The sequence below is a fragment of the Lepisosteus oculatus genome, chromosome 4, assembly GCF_040954835.1.
Source record: "Lepisosteus oculatus isolate fLepOcu1 chromosome 4, fLepOcu1.hap2, whole genome shotgun sequence".
In the NCBI taxonomy this organism is placed as follows: domain Eukaryota; kingdom Metazoa; phylum Chordata; class Actinopteri; order Semionotiformes; family Lepisosteidae; genus Lepisosteus; species Lepisosteus oculatus.
Window position 1 is genome coordinate 18,966,045 of NC_090699.1, and position 14,943 is coordinate 18,980,987.

General features: G+C 39.4%; 1 protein-coding gene across 9 annotated transcripts in view; it reads right to left on the reverse strand.

Moving 5' to 3' along the window:
- The window catches only part of zmiz1a (zinc finger, MIZ-type containing 1a), a 156,140-nt gene that overhangs the window by 100,113 nt on the left and 41,084 nt on the right, over positions 1-14,943 (reverse strand). The window lies entirely within an intron of this gene.

Consider the following 14,943-nt stretch of genomic DNA (forward strand, 5'->3'; position numbering starts at 1 on the left):
TCTTAAATGCTACATACATACAGGCCAGGAGCTGGACAGTCAGCCTCATCTTCCTTCATCCTGCTGCCTTCATTTAGTGCAGTTCACTAGAGCACCACAAGGAACGGAGAAGCAACCAAACATGTTTTCATAGGAACTCAAGTGGCAGTGACTTGTGCCAGGAGTCTCGGTAAAGAGCTACAGGATCACACACTCAAGCAACACGCACTGAGCTACACTAAGAGTTTCTATGATCTCGCCCAACCAAACTGGTTTAATTCACTTAAAAGGTGTTTTTGTTTAGTCAGCTGATCTGCTGTCCAGCTGATAGAAAGGGAAGAGGTTGAGCTTGAGCTCAGACAAAGCTGGACTTTTGTTTGTGTTTATTTTTTTGCCAATGGGCATCTGATCCTACATCAAGAAAAATGTTGTGTGAGTTTAAGTACGGTACGTCCAGCTTGTGTACTAAACCCCTCTCAGGTGCCCCGGTGCTCCTGAAATACTATAATATAAACTATTTTATATAGCGCCTTTAAAGGTGGCTTCTCAAAGCGCTTTACAGAATGACAAGACAACAATTAAAAATACACAAGATAAACACGATGAGAAAACACAGCGGAGACAGTAGATGGTGGTAGTTAATACATTAGGAGTAGAGGAGTAAAGAATGGAACCAGTTAAGTAAAGGCTCTTCTAAAGAAGAAGGTTTTGAATCTGGATTTGAAGAAGTTTAAAGAAGGTGATATCCTTCTCTATCCTTGGGGGAAGAGTTGCAGAGCTTAGGGGCATAACAGGAGAAGGCCCTGTCACCCATAGAGTGTAGATGGGCTTGGGGGACAGATAGGAGACCAGAATTAGAAGAGCAAAGGTTGTGAGGTGGGGAGTAGGGTGATATTAGATCAGACAGGTACTGAGGTGCCAAGCCATGCAGAGCCTTATAGGCAAGCAAGAGGATTTTGAAGTCGACACGAAACTTGACAGGAAGCCAGTGCAATGACTCCAGGATAGGAGTAAGGTGATCACTTGCACTAGACCTGGTCAGGATTCTGGCCGTCGAACTGTGGACATACTGCAGTTCTTTCAATGTGATTTAGATACCCTACAGAGTAGAGAATTACAGTAGTCAATTCGGGAGATGACAAACGTGTTGATCAGCTTTTCAGGCACAATTAGTGATAACACAGATAACCATAGTTGTGACCGTAACGCCCACAGTTCTCGTAGTTGACGGGGCAGCAGATGACTCTGAACATACAGTACAGGCACAGTGGAACAAGCTAAAGTCCTCTCTGAAAGAATACTTGCCGAACACCCAGACAAAGGAGCCGTCATCGGTCAGGTAAGCAGGAATTAAAGTGAGAAATCACCTCTCAAACATGGGCAAATCATAAGAGAAATAAATTCATCTAACAGACCTCTTGGCATGAAATGGAAGCCCTTTTTCTGACACCTTCTTTAGTGCTGAAGCAGGCTTTACTACAGATAGTTGCATCAATGCCAAGTGGAGCATTCTCAGTATGGCCCTGTCTATCCTGGTGCTTTCAAAGCATGTGAAGGGTTGAGGCTCAGATAAAAAGGCCAGTGTCCAGACTACACAGAGTGCACCATGTGCCCTGCGTTCAAGACCTGCTTGTGTGAAATCCAGGGGGATGAAGCGGTGAGGGACCTCTCATTGTAAATAGGCACCTTGCTCACTCTGTCCTGAAGTTGTTGTAATAGTGGACCTTCAGGGGAAAAAAAGTCTGCTTCCCTCATTCAGGTACATAAATAATTGTATGCAGTTAATCTCCCCTCCCCACAGAGAACACAAACTTTAAACCTGCAAATATTAAATACTCATACAAATACGCAATATGAAAGCAGTTACTGTAGCTTGTTGTATTGTGCCAAGAGATGCGATTAGGAGTGATGCTGCAGACACACACTAGGCTACTGTGGTGGAGAGACAAATCTCAAAAAAGGGAGAAGGGCCTTCAAATATGAATTAGATCATTTCATGACTCTGCCACACGCTAACTTTCAGACACTTGGGATGAAGCCGACTGCTTGCCATTAAGCACACAAAACAAGCTTTAATTCCATTTTTTTCTACTGAATATAATCATTTTCCTATTTGGCATTATTTAACTGGCACACAGGAATTTCAAGCAATTTCCATGTAGTATATTGAATGCTGAGATCACTGCGCATCCAGATTGATCTCGGATAGATGCCATTAAATGTAGTGGCCAGGATGCATGCAATCTGAATAATTCATATAACTAGGCTGCACTAGAGCAAATATTTTTTCTGTTTAAAATTAATAAGCCCATTTATGATCATCGGCAAAAATAAGGCCAATGTTCACACAAACCTTTTTGTAACACCCAATAATAAATTTTTGTGTTTTGTTGCACATACATTACCTTTCCTGGATTTAACATGGCTGAGCTGGGATGGCAGCAATATATTCACAGCCCTATTAGCCTGTTGTAACCAGACGCTGAAGATCGTGAAGGGATTGCTGACAATGGCAAACCGCTGCTGATCATATGATCACAGCACAAGGACTTAGGAAAGAAAGGCATCCAACCTGCTCTCCAGCCCCTGAAACGTATCTGAATAAGCACTTCAAACACAATCAGAGGGAGAAAATTACAAAGTGCAGCACAGAACCTGAAAGCATTAATACCCCCTAATGATATAATTTCAGAAATTCGGATCAAAATATTAGCAGCGCAAAGACCAAGAATATATGACTGGGAATATTAGCAATTCAGCTACTTCCAAATGCTGTGCAAATCTAGACATCAACTACTTAGGAAAGGAATACTCATAAAGCTGCTGAATTTCTAGCACCAGGTTTACAGCTAGAAGCTAGTTGTGTACCAGAAGAACCAATATGATCTGCAAGGCGCAGAACCCCTTTAAAGTGGACTTTCTGACTTTATGTAACTTTCAGCAATCGAGATCATTTGCATTTAGTACTTTTTCTAGCAGTCTACTTGTCTTTGAAACTGTAACAAACCATTATTCACTTTGGAATGCAATTATATATATAAAACATCATAAGAAATTGGTGAATTTAAAGGAACTAAAGGATTTAAAGGAACTCTTTTTTAGCTTTTGTTGTTTTCCTTCAAAAAAATAAAAATAAACCAAGGACTATCTGGTATGACAAGTACCCTTGTGGCACATGTTTGAAGCACACATAGCCATCTTAACCTGTGAATCATACACACTTTCCTTCTGTGTATTATCATTCAAACTATGCAGGGAAAATTACTATTAATAGCTTTCTCCATGGTTTCAGTAAGAAGCTGAAAAGGTTCAAAATCTGTTCAAGTGCAGCTGGATCAAAAAATAAAAACAGGCACTAGAACAATTCACAAAACGTTCCCAATTATAATTTCACAACTTCCATTCATGATTCACACACAATAGCTGTTCATGACAAACCTAAGAGCTGTATCACATTAGCTAGTCATGTCGAAATAACTGTACAACACCATCGCAGCAGAGTAATGTTGTGTAACCCTGTTGAGCAGTTCATGAATCGTTCAGCATCCACAAACATTTAAAGGCCTTTCGCACAGGTTGTGAATAATGATCCTAATTAGCAAAAAGTTAATCATATTTGGTGTCCATCACACAAGTGCTTTAAGATGGTTACATTGTTCCTTGTTACATTGTTCAGGTGCTGTGTAAAATCAAGTTTATTGCTAAGAGAAAATGTCAGACAGAAAGTGAACAGCTATTCAATCCGCTGGGCCTTTTTTAATGAATACTAGTCATGTGCGGATTTAATAAAAAATAAAAACTTGTGCTTTGAAACAAAACTTCACCATGTAATCACCCTTTTGGCATCGGTCTTGCATTTTTCTTGATGTTAATGCACCAAAGTACCACTTGAACAAGGCAAAGGAAACAGAACAGAAGAGGCATGTAAAAAGTAGAACGGATTTAAAAGAGGGGGGTCAGAAAAAAACTGTAGTGAATCCAACTGCATTTCAGAGGTGAAAATTATTAAAACACCAACAGGATTTGTAGACCTAATGTACTCGTCATTGTACACACAGCAAGCATTTCTTTCCATATCATTTGCGCTTAACTGAAAATCCTCAACCCACCTGAATGTGCCCGCTGTCCTGAAAAGATTGTTTCTGTGCTCCAAAACAAATTGCAAATTTGAAAACAAGAAATCTGTTTAAGAAAATGTATCATTTATGGTAAGCAAATACTGGATGCTTACATAAATTGAGAGCAAATGGCTTCTAGTAGCTTTGTAACTTAACAGTAAAACAAAGGTAAAGACCTTTCATTATTTTAAACCTTCACTTGCTCACAGTCAACCCAACTTTTCACAGTGGCATTAAATCACACAAGGCCTCTTTATTCCCAGCTCCAGTTAGACACAGTGGCTGCCAAGACTGCAAACCACCAGCACTTGGTTCCAGCCCAAGGACTCTGCCAGTCTACCGCAGAATTGCAGGCACGTGACCCACTGACTGAAACATTTACAATGATGACACAGAAATGAAATCTAGGGGGGCTGCTAAATTTACTGACAGACGTGGGTTTTCATCTATGGAAATGAGTCTAATGCACCTAGCAATTATCGTAACTCTTTCCTCTTGCAACCTAAATCCCTGTTTATGGGCATCTGTTTATCATTTTAAAGAATCTCTCGGCAAATCCTCTGCAGGCATCCTGGATACAATTGATAGAGGCAGATGGAAATGTGTTGCTCCACACACACACTGAATTTAATTCCAAGTGACTGTATTTGGGGCATCACATCTAACATGCTTCCTCACTATACAGAAAATACAATTTCAGAGATTCGAAGGCCTAGAGATGGTTGGTTTTTTCCATTAAGGGGAGCTGGATATTATGTACTACTCTCAACTGAGGTTTGGGGCTGTGAAGCTGTCACAACTCTCCTGACTGCAGCGTTTCCTGACTGCTAAAAGGCTCCACCCTCCACGCACTGTTTTCATTGCACCACAATTGATAATGATGAGGTATGTTTTAACGGTTTGAAACGCAACAGCAAAATGCTCAAGTTAATGGATTAAAAAATTTTCCCCTTCAAAAAAACAAAACTGGTGGTAAAGCTTTGAATTCACACTGGTTGACATTCTTGAACATGTGCACTTTTGACTCTGGGAATTCCAAAAAGAGCAACTGTGGAGTTTCGGGTTTGAAAAGAAAATGAATAAGGGTACGAGGTAACAATATATCTTTTGAGCTAAAAAATATTAGAATTCTCAATACAATAAGTGTGGATTTTGTAGCCTGTATCTTCAGTCAGCAGAAGCACGCAAAGTCTTTCTTTGCCCCTATAAAGGATCTTCCTTTCTGATTTCACCACTTCATTCTTCCTTTGTTAGCAGTCGGAAATGCCTGAAGAAGGGGAATGAAAATATTGGCATGTTCCTACAGCCTTCCAGAGAGCATGTTCCTGCAGCTGTGTTACACGCTAAACCCAATGCCTGGTGGGGCGGTCGACTTTCCTTTTATCATTCCCTTCTGTCGTGGGCAGTTTCTGGACCAGAGACGAGCACACACGTCAACATCAGATTTCATACCAAACCATAATGTATAAAACATTTCATCCCACAGATACCATAATATAGGAGGAGACCCACTTCTTCCACCACAGGGGGACACACAGCAGCCACTGTGCACCTTCAGGCCTACTGCACAGCAAATCAGGAGGAGGAGTGAGAAATTAAGACAAATGAATTAAGACAGAAATTTATTTAGCCAGGTTTTCAAGAAAGTCCAGAGTAGAGTTTAGCCAGGACACTGGGATTAACACCCTACTCTAACACTGTCCGGTATCTTTAGTGAACCATGGAAGCGAACATGACCTCAGTTTAAAGTTTCCTCTGTTGGTGCTGAGCCCCACCTGTACAGTGAATAGGAGGACGGCAAGAGAACACAGACTGTGGCAGAACCAGGTTTAGATATCTCTCACAGCTTAATTGTCATTGGTATCATGTTCCCAGCTCATTTAACTACACAATAGGATGTTTGCAGAGGTGTGCAACATAATTTTAATAATTTATTAAACTGCTTAAGATAAGCTAAGCAATGCATCTTTAAGACAGAATGATTAAGCAGGATTAAACAAATGCTTAAAAGAAAACAAATATCACAGTTCATTCAAAAATCTTTGAAGCACAAAATGTACCCTTTCCCACTAAGCTCTGTACATATCCAGATAGGTGGGAGACGCACTCCTGGGTGAGGCTTGTTCATTTGAAAGCCTGAGTGATCAGACCTTACCGAGGGGCTGTGAGGCAAGTTGTCAGGATTGATCCTGACAGATCCCTGATCCCTTCTGCCAGAGGAGCCGATTCTAGCATGGCCTCCAGCGCCCAGGGAGATAACAACACTTGTTAACATGCGTTGTAACTGTTTCTGTGAAGCCAGCCACACACATGACCCCACAATCTCCTTTCACACGGAGGAAAACCAGCCTCATTCTTAGTAGGACCCATTAAACTTTGTCTGCTGCAACCCACCCTTGTACACTTCTTAATCCAGAATTAAAAAAATGCATTACCTTTCTTAACTTGGTATTGGATACTCTGAAGATAAAATACATACAACTACTCTCAGTTTAAGTATTTGCTTTGGTATTTAAATTACACATGGTGGGGATGGGGGGATCTGTGACATCTCATACACGCGTGGAGGTATTACAGGATTCACATAAAGATCAGAGCACAAACACAATCAAAGGGAACTGAAATCTCACAATTTGTTCCTTAAAAAACTCAGGGTTTGTGATGGTCGAATTTGTTATTGTTGTTGTTCTTTGTTTCAGGAGCACTTGTCCTGGTTTTCCATCAATCATGGCTTCATAGTCTAATTTGAATCCTGGGGAAGTGATCTCCTGCCCTTTTAGCAAAGCCCAGGACATGAGTGATGATGTCACGATGGCAGCGTGTGCCCGTTTCCAAGTCTTGTGGGCTGCACTAAGGAGACAGAAATATCTTCATGACAGACAGGGCTACATGATGCCACACGTGCAGCTGTCTGCATGATGCCCCTCCTGGTCTCTCTACCAATGCAAGTGCATTTCCATTTTCTCCTGCAGCTAAAGCAGGGGGTCAGCTTTCAGGACTGGCTGTTTCATCAGAGCATGCGGGTTGTACGCATTTGGTTTGCTGTTGTGTCAACAACACAGCTCTGAGCGGCCTCATACGTTTTCAATTAAGAAGGTCAGAGTGCTCGAAATAACTCACATTCTGGTATCTGAGGGATCTGGAAAGCTTAAAGATCTGTTTGCTCTGTTCCACACTGCTACAGTCCTGGTTCTTTCCCTATTTTTACGCAATATTCTGTTTTGCACATCACCAGTCGATCTTTCTTTTCCTCTTTTGACCTTTTTTTCCCCCCAAGAGAGAAGACGAAAACCTATGAAATCAAATCTATCGGTTTCACATGAAGCAAAAAAAAAAAATTAAAAGAGAGTAAATACATTGCACTGGATGAGAAGCTCCAGTGGAGGCTTGACAAGACTCTTTAGATGTTTCCAGCAGGCTAAGAAGGCTTAAGAACCATTTGACTTCAGTTACTGTTACTCTCATAAAACAGAAAGGCTTTTCTAACTGCAGATTCTGGCAAAACTCCACCCTTCGTGTTTAACTATCAGATCAAATTATAGATTCTTGCAGTGGGAATGAACATATCCTCTAACACCCTGCTCCCTTTTCCCCTCCCTACCTCAACTTGTAGTTTTGTATTCCTACGTCAAGGAGGGAAGAGCTGAGATGCATCGCCTTCCCTCCCCAAAGATTCAGAAGTCTCAGTCAATTACTTTAACCTAAGTATTACATTAAAGAGGAACACCAACTTCAAACAGCCCAGTTAGCTAGTTAGGGGCTGTGAGACACCTTCTGCTCATTAAATAGACATCAGAAGGCTGTGTTTCTACCAAAATACCTGTACACAGTGTGATTTCCATTTAAAATGCAAGCCCTCCCAATTTCACTTCCTACCAAAACCACTTCACAGCATGATGTAATAGTCCTCTTCCAGTTTTCATCCCACTTTCTGTTTCTCCCCTTGCCTTCCTGTTATTGAGGCAAAGCATTAGCTGCCATGGAGAATGTCCCGTGTGGACGCAAGCCACTTGACTGCTGCTAACAGTGGTTTCTTTAACTATGACTGTAACACCAGCAGTCACGGGAACTGATATATATATAAAACACTGCCAGCAGGTGCAATCATTTTTACCAGGGTTCAGGGGAACCTGTGACCTGGGATGAAAAGCGTGCAGCATCTGCCTCGCCTTATGAGCTTAATTATGGAAAAAAAAGATCCAGATGTATGACAATATACAGTATAACATGGAGGGGTTGAACCGACTAGTTTTCATCATACCAAGATGCAGCACACCATTGACAATATACATTTTCACTTAACACTTTTTTTGGTGTAATTAATGCTGTATGCCTCTTGATTTGCCTTACAAATTATATTAAAATATTTTTCTTTTCTTACCAAACAGATGTAAGATGGACAAAAAAAACCTGGTAAAGTAAGTTAAAATTGGTTCTCCCCATCTTATTCTCCTCTAAATGACTTGGCTGCAGCTTTTATCCAAAGCACGTTTTATTTCTACCCATTAATGCAGCTGGAGCATCATACTGTGGGGTACAACAGAAGATCCCCACCAGAGTTTGAACCCACAACCTTCCAGTCGCAGGTCCAGAGCCCTAACCACACCTCCATACTGCAGCCCGATAGAGAAGATGTTTGAAGCAGAAATTTAAGAACGGAAGAACACAGGTGAATGTATAGAGGAATCAGAATTAGTGAATTGGGAGATAAGCCTTTCTAATGAGTAAATGTATATTAAAAGAAAATTTGCATTAAGTGGTGGGAAATTCTGTACACAGGGCAATCAAGAGAAAGTCAAACAGCTGCTCTGTGACTAGAGTGCTAAATTACTCCAATCAGCACTATTTAGCTAACCCTTGACAGCTCCATGCTGTTTGAATAAATAGTAATAAAAAGTGCATCACTTTTTGCAGGAGTTGTGCATTATGTTTCAGATATCTCAGTTTGAACTTCTAGGATAACACATTTTAATTCCACTTTCAGAGCACCCCTTATTGTGTCACTGATGCATTTACCTCAAAGTGCAGTTGCAAGTTTTATATCTTCAAAATGTACTCCATTATCACTCGATACAAACGGCACTTCTGGTAATACGATTGAAACAAGGTGTGTGTTCTTGGCTGGACATACCAATTAAATTGAGTAAATTTACATAACCACTAAATGTGCAAATTAACTATGGTTATAAAAAGATTAATGTATTGTACAAGGGGTATATTTTTTAATTACAACAAAGAGTGACAATGCCCACAAAGCAGAGCAGCTATAGAAGATACTGTGAAAATGTAAATGACACCTAAGCACTGCTAAGATGCTAAATAGTAATGAAGGTGCTTGATTATCACATTAAACCACAGTAAACACAGTGAAATGAGGGGGGAACTCATTTGTTACAGATGCAACAAAGCGTTTGAAACTGAACTTTGGCACTTCAAGATTATGAAAGCAAGTAGGAATGCAGAATGACTTTTTTACACATTTTATACATTTAAAAAAAGTAATATAAGCCTTCCAGTTCCAATCTGGCAAAGAACAATTTCCAAGTACAGCCATATAAATCTTAGAAAACACTTTAATTGAAGCATACTACTACATCATTTGTTTTATTAAGTAAATTTGCTGAGTAGCTTTCAAACAACATTATGAAAAGATTAACAGTATTTCTATTTACTAATGGAAACTGTGAGACTACACACAATGAGATCAGATCATTCATAAAATCACAGGATCAGCAAGCCAATGGTATTATTAAAAAGTATATAATTACAGAGGGTTATTAATTAATTTGTCCACGTACAAAGTAAAACACATTAAGAGCAGAGTTATTAATCATAAAGAAAACACTTGACAAGTTAACAGAAATGAGTTTCATAATTATATAACCTTTTCATGTCAATGACAGCATGCATTTAAGCATTTGTTTAATGTTTTTTAAACATTTTTTTTCCTTATGGCAATGTGCCCTGTTCTCATTTGTCTTCCAGCACACTGAATAGTCAGACTTATTCATAAATGTGGAGCTACGAAGGACAGCAACGGGAACAAAAATGTGTTTCCTTCCTAAAAAATGTTGACACCAACAAAGCAGTTAAAAAAATAAAATGACTGTTTTAAAGGTCATCTGAAAGGGAGGAGAGTGGTAAGTATCATTAAGCTTCCATGTAAAGCTCACAGTGATATAAACAGATTACAGGGTTTGCAGGCAGACCATTTGATGAAGGAAGAGTCACAGATTTGAATTTTGCATGCAAACAATTTGTCTTTTCAGCAGTCACATCTTTTCAGGTAAGAAACACCATGCAACTATTTTGCCTCAATTTGATATTTGGTAATACAGTATAGTCTGAGAGCTGTGTCCACGAGTAAAAAGGCTTTATATACTGAAATCCATCAAAAAACAAATGAAGTAAAAGAAATCCCTGCACAACTGATATGAATGTATTTCCGACACCAGAAACAGTATTTGAAGCCCTGTTATAGATGTGTTACCTACTTCATAGTGATCCAGCAGACACCTTTATCTCTTTATGAATTAACCTAAGCATGCAAATTTACAAAAAGCCAAAATCCCAATTAGCTATCCAAGATCTCTTTTTTTACCAGTCATGACAACTATGAGCAGTCCTCAAGAAACAAAACTCGTTTGATTTTTCACTTTGTGGCTTGTCAGGACTTGAAGGTCCCACCAATAGAAAGAAGTCTATGAACTCTGAATCTGGGCATCTGGCCTGACTGAAATGCAGAGTCATGTCAAATGACATGAGGCAGCAGAATTGTGGCGGGCATCGGTTAGAGGTCATCGACCAAAATTAGTCTGATCCACACACACAAAAAAATAATCTCGGCCACATTGGAGTTTTTCTTTTATGTAAATGAAAAAAAAATGCCTTTTGAGTTTTGCCACACAAGTTTTAATACTGAACTCCTCAGTCACTGTTTGTAGTTGAATCATTATTCCATGAATATATTTCATTTGGCATTTCTGGGAAATGTATAAAAGTGATAATTTTAGGTTTCTAATAAAGTAATCATATGACAGCCTAACACCAGCAGAATATTCAACATGGGTGTAACCAACAGACGGTGCAGGCAGACCTGTCAGAACTTCTGAGCCAGAAAATATCGTACAACAATAAAAACTTTTAAAAATTATTTTCAGTGAAAGGAATAATTCCTACAACATACGATTCTTTCTTAGGTTTTGTACACAAAAGCAAAAATCCAGGCCATAAAGGGTTAATACACATGCACAAGCCTGGCTGGTAAATGTGATAATCAGTGTGCTGGAAGGAGCCGATCCTTGACTATTTTTAGCTGAGTACACAAAGCCCTGCCTCTGTACTGTACTGTTTGACGACAAACCACTGGGTTATCAGCAGCAGCAGAGGCTCTGGCCACCTCCTACTCTGAACTTTGACCTTCTGTTCAGTTCCTTGCTTGCTATGAATTAGTTACTAGATTCTTAACTGGCAGTACAACCATCTTAATGTGTAACACTTTTCAGAGCCATTTTGGTTTCTCAATCTTTGAAAAGAAAATTACACCACTCAATGGAGTAAAGTAAAAAGTGCAAGAAGTGTCCATTTCTGTTTGTCATGCAATATAAATTTTTATTAGGTAGCTTCTTAATTTACACCATGCTTTAACATTTTCTGGTTTGTTTTTTCTGTGATTGGTTATATAGGATTATAACCCTGTGATGATGTAAAAAAAAAAACAGCGAGAAAAGAAACCAAGTTGTACTGAAGCTTAAAGTCACCTTTTTGAAAACCTGTGTAGAAAAGATGAGCAAAAATTTAATTGCTGAAGTGGTAAAAAAAAAAGTCATGCAAGCAGCCTTTACACACAACCTTACACAGTTCCACATGCAAGGATAACAAATATTTATCCTGCTGCTCCCAGCCTCCCCTATCACCTCCACTCACAGGAATCTTTTTTTAATTAAATACGGCTCTAGGACATAAGTCGAAACACCCAAGAAAAAGTCCTTGAAGCACAGAAACTCCTGCGGCGAGTCCTAATCCTCAGTGTGCTGACATCCTTTTCTTTATCCTGTGTAGCACTCTTTATACACACGGGCACTGGGCTTCATATTAACCAGCACACAGAAGACTTACATGTACAGATGTAAAATGTTTTTATGAGGTCTTGTCTGACAGTATAAAAAAAATATATATGACGTCTACCTTCTGTGCATCTGTATGTAAGGCCAGAAGAGTATTTTGGAATGGATTGCTGGATATTTGAAACCATGGTTAAATGCAGAAAACCACAAACCATAAAGTGAATATTCATTGACTAATGCAATCTCAGGGACCTTTATAAAAAATACATTATAAACAGTAGATGGGTAACATTTATATAAAAAAAAACATTCTACAGTTTAACAAACTAACAATGCTTAAAAACGTTAAAAATCAAAAATATCTTTGAGATGTCAGTGTGGTTTCTCTAATGGTCAGAGTTGAGAGCGAAAGACTGTTGCTTTCAAGATCACATGAAGCACTTTCTGGGTGCTGTGGTGAGGCCTGTTCCTCATATAAAACCATTTGGTTCTCACCTAATAATCTGGGGCACTCCCACCCCATCTTGAATTTCTCAATGTGTGGGCATAGGGAAAGAACCAACTCCTCCCTCCGCACAGGCAGTTACTGATGTTTCTCCCCTCTATGGCTCAGTGCCATAAACTGACCTCCGAACGAAAGTGATTTCTCCTCGCGTAAGATTAACGGTAAAGTCCGTACAGGAAACTGCCCTCCTGGCAAAGCCAATGAGAAAGTGATTGCTCAGAAATCGCCAATGAGTTGAAAGGAAGAGCATCTCAGCCACAATACATAATTAACAGTAAAATACATATAACTATACTTCAGCTTTAAAGTAACTATAGAAAAAGTCAAGACTTTAATTTAAATTATATAGCCGACTTTCAGCAGATTTCTCTTTAAAGGAACGCAGAATACTTTCTTCATGTGTAAAGCCCGACAGTGAACAAACTGCTAAATCACTTGAAGCCCATAATGTATTCATAAAGCAATACTACTGTCAACCCCCCAGTGTTGTATTTTATAAAACAATAAATAAAATCACTATGGTTCTACATCATATGTTTTCAAGATTTAGATGACAGCAGTCTGTATACTGGGAGAATCCATAATGGAAACAAAGGCCTGCTGGAGCACAATCTCCCTGCCACCATCACATTGTGACTGTTCCGACTGCCCTCGCGGCTTGCCGTTTAAAACACTAATCGGTTTAGTTTATCCCACTCAGCTGCGTGTGAGGCAGATGTTTGTCATGGCCACAGCATTTCTCAGCGTTCATTTTGCAAGATTACCAGTCTTTTTTTTTGACTGTCCTAATTCCTAATCCCAGAAAAAAATAGAAAATATTATTACCAATTCATTGTGTAACTGAGCAGGTACAATTTCAAAGGCGTTTGATGCATATGAATCCAAACCGCTTATTTCAGTGGGGGAACCAAACAATTATGAAACTGTATGTAATAGTAAAGGAAATGTTTCAGAAAAAAAATATTCACCGTTTTACACAGGTGAAGTATACCTGCAGCCCAGAAGGTGCAGAGGATTTCTGCACTAACAGACTTCGATCAGCGGCCAGCTATTTAAAGCCAGAGCAATCCAGATGATGCCCATGGGATCTCAGTCTGTAAAGAAAGTGAATTTTTGGGGGGTCCTCACCTCATTATTAAGCATGTGGCAAATCCAAAACCCTGATGAAGCAAGTGAAAATCTGATCATTGAAACATGATTTTGGCTACGAAACTACAGGTGCTTCCAGCGAGGTTTATAGTAAGGCATCTGTTCAAGGGGAGGAAGTTTTAAGCAATCGGTTGCCTGCTTTGTTGATTTGCTACTGCTCCCTTGCCAGCAACTTGGCTAAAGCAGCAGGCAAAGAAAGTTCCCTTCGCCTGAGACAGACAAGGGGTCAGACACAGGTTGTGACAAGAAAACCAGCCTACACCTAACCCAGTTATGTGGTGAAGGGAGATTTATGCGGTTTATTGACGTTTTCATACAGAGCAGTAATACACAGCAAAATCACTCTGCCCAAGAGTTTCAACCATTATAGCACCCCGGAAACATTTTTATGCATACAGGTTATTGTGTCATGCTAGTTAAATGCACATATCAAAAGCACATGTATGTGTCCAGACATTGAAGTTTAATCTTGTAGTGCCCAGAATGGAGCTACCATTGTTTTTCTTGCTACACTAGAAAATTCGTGGTATGTCATCATCGCATATCTTGATTTCCACAGCTAGTTTTGCAGGGGTAGCATCACAATATTCACCTGTCTTTACTCTTAACCCACTTGTTTCCATTGCCTTCAGGCTGCAGAACTAAAATCTTCTCATTCAGTTTTGTCTCAGATTTGAGTTTCAATGCATGCTCACTTCCTGTGTTGCAGCTAAAAAACAAACTGAATTCTTGACTTTCATGTTGCGTTATGTAGATAAGGGTTATAGGAAATGTCTAGTTTAATGCAACACTTAAAGCTGCAGGTCAAGGACACGTGTTGAAATAAGGCTTAGGAAGTTGAAGATGTTAGAAAATATTTTTGGAAAGGATTTGAATGTTATTTTTATAATATTATCTTAGGATATTGGATACTAAATAATCATTATAGAAACCCTCATTAAAGAGCTAATCCTCAGTGGCTGTTATTTCAGTTGCATAAAAAAGCAGTGAAATGCTAAAAGCTACTCACACAAGTCTGCTTTCCCAGAGATGTGTTGTGTCTTGTGACGTTTACACTAACTAGGTGCAACTAGTTAACACACTGTTCAGTACCAGAAAGCAGAGCAGCTTCACAAAATCAGACAGC